Below are 2500 nucleotides of genomic sequence, written 5' to 3'. Positions count from 1 at the left end.
TTACATGTCACAGAGTTTCACCTCAGGAACACGTGTGTGTGTGTGTGTGTGTGTGGGCAGGTGGGGTAGGAGGCAGACGAGGTGTTGGAGAAACAAAAACAAACAATGACAGAAGCATGAAGCTGAAGAGAAGCAGATGTGCACAGGAGCCTTCATCTCTCAACCTTCATCTTCCTCCTCTGCTCCCCTGTGAGGGCTCGCCCAGACAGACGGCCACCAGGGGGCGGATCAGAGCCTCCTCTCCTCGGGCTCAGGTGCTACAGAACTTTAGAGTTTAAACAGTTTAGTGTACTTGTGTTTAAAAAGCCCAGCAGCCTCCTGAACCTGAACACAACATTCAGGTCCAACCAGGGAATGAAGCTGAAGCCTTCAATCAAACAGCTGATAAGGGACAGAGATGGAGGCTCTGTGGGGTGAGTGAGTCACAGAGCGTCCACAGAGCGTCCACAGAGCTCTCCACAGGGCTCTCTGGGTGATAAGGTTTCTGGTAAAGCCATGAGCCGGTGTAAACTAACCCCCCCCCCCCCCCACACACACAGCTGCCCAGCATCGTCCACAGTCCACAGCTCCACTCTGAGCCCCGCCCCCCTCCCTCAGGGGGGAGGAGCTACTCCCTCTCACCACTGTGTTTATCTTCAAGAGCAGGAGGTGTGTGTGTGTGTGTGTGTGTGTGTGTGTGTGTGTGTGTGTGTGTTAGGGATCCAAATCAATGATTTTGCATCAATTTCTTGAAGTTGGTCATTGTGGCCTTAGGGGGGGGGTCAAAGGTCATGCTACCCACCTGGACACACTGGAGTCACAGATGGTAAAGGTTCTGCTTGTCAGTCAGAACCGTGTTCTGGGCCGTGATGCGTTGGTCAGACTGATCTGGAGCCTAAACTGCTCCTTGTCTCTCCAGGGGTCAGAGGTTAAGTGTTGTCACATGGTCAGCATAGCTCGCCTAATGGCTGACAGGTGGAGACCAGAGCTGAACTCTGACTCTGGTTGCCAACGACGACCAGCCTTTTCTCTGCTGTGTAGACTGATGAATAAAAGTAAACTCCTGCAGAGCTCAGATTTACAGACAGACAGTGAAGTATCCTTCAGTGTCGGGCTCAGCTCAGATGTTGTTTACGAACTTATGACAGCAATGTGCCGCCATGAATCAGCTGAGTCTGAGCAGAGGTGTGCAGGCTGAGTCCAGGTGAGCCCTGAGGCTGAAATGAGCCTCAGCAGGCTGAGGCTGATCCATCCTGGCTCGTCTTAATCAGGAGCTGAAGCTGACCATGGAGCAATCAGGCTCAGCCCGCCAGACACACCTTTTTATAGCTTCCTCATCAACACAGAGCATTACTCCTAGTACAAAGGAGTGTGTTGATGCCTGTGTGTGTTGTAGACTGGGGGGGGGGGGCGGGGCTTAGAGGTTGTAACTGGGGAGGAACTGAGGCTGAGTTTATTTCTGGAGCATGTGAGGCTCTGAGGCCGACAGCTGAGCATGTGCCAATGTGCCAATGAGCAAGGGCAGGTGGTGACATGAGCCCCGCCCTGCCCCGCCCTGTCAGGCCACGCCCCCCACCCAGAGCACAGAGGCAGCGTGTCGGCGCAACACAACCAAACTAAATTGATGGATGTTTAGTTTGTCCATCACACACATAAAGACAATCACTCTCACTCAGAACCAGTGGGAGTCACACACACACACACACGGCTCATGTCAGAGCTGTGGTTGATCAGCGTCTCCTGTGTTGATTCTGTGTTTGGGGGAGTCCCAGCTCTCGGCTCCTTGGCGGCACAGCATCAGCACCGTGCACCATGAGTGTTTCCTGCTCTGTCACTGTGTGAGTCCAGACCACAGAGCTCTTCATGGTGGCGCTCTGGGACAGAGGGAGAGTGAGACGGGCAGCGCCTCCATCTGACCGCAGGTCTAAATGGATCTGTGATGGTCTGAGCTGAATACCAGGGAGTCAGGATCAGCTTCATCATGTCATCATCACGTATGTGGAGCTTCCTGTGGGCTCAGCACGTCGTTCTCTTTCTTCATGGTACAAAACATTTCTTCTTCTTTCATCTCACTCATTACGTTCCAAACACTTTCCTGTCGTCATGACAACCTGCGTGTTTTAAATCTGCAGCTCGCTGTCGTATTTACGTTGATGACGTCACTCAAGCTTCCACACATATCTACTGTAAATGTGTACACACACACACACACACACACACGCGCAGCTGTTGAGTGCCTGAGCGCATTGAAACGCCGCAGGCTCCCTCCTGTGGAGAGCGGAGGTACTACAGTGACATCACACTTAGAGCTTTAACATCTTTACACTCACACACTTCCTACAGTACAGTCACACTCCTGCTGTGTGTTAAGACACAATGAGGTCAAAGGTCACTTCAACAAGGATCAGTTTTATTCTCATCATCAGTTTGTAGCCTTAGACTTTAGTTTGTATCAAATAAATAAATTGATCATGTGATCAATATGTTCACTTACAAAATGTGTGAGCATCAAGTAGAGAAA

At 51.3% G+C, this 2500-nt stretch overlaps 1 protein-coding gene across 1 annotated transcript in view; it reads right to left on the bottom strand.

Moving 5' to 3' along the window:
- Window positions 1-2372: 2372 nt before the first annotated feature.
- The window catches only part of cetn3 (centrin 3), a 1726-nt gene continuing 1598 nt past the window's right edge, over window positions 2373-2500 (bottom strand). Inside the window, exon 5 of the mRNA XM_076140444.1 lies at window positions 2373-2500. This exon is cut by the window's right edge and continues 248 nt beyond it. The gene's annotated coding sequence lies outside the window, so the exon portion shown is untranslated.

This window comes from Genypterus blacodes, unplaced genomic scaffold, assembly GCF_046128005.1.
Source record: "Genypterus blacodes isolate CSIRO-AG114 ecotype Tasmania unplaced genomic scaffold, CSIRO-AGI_Gbla_v1 ptg000616l_1, whole genome shotgun sequence".
NCBI classification, from domain to species: domain Eukaryota; kingdom Metazoa; phylum Chordata; class Actinopteri; order Ophidiiformes; family Ophidiidae; genus Genypterus; species Genypterus blacodes.
This window is presented reverse-complemented; position numbering and strand designations above follow the sequence as displayed.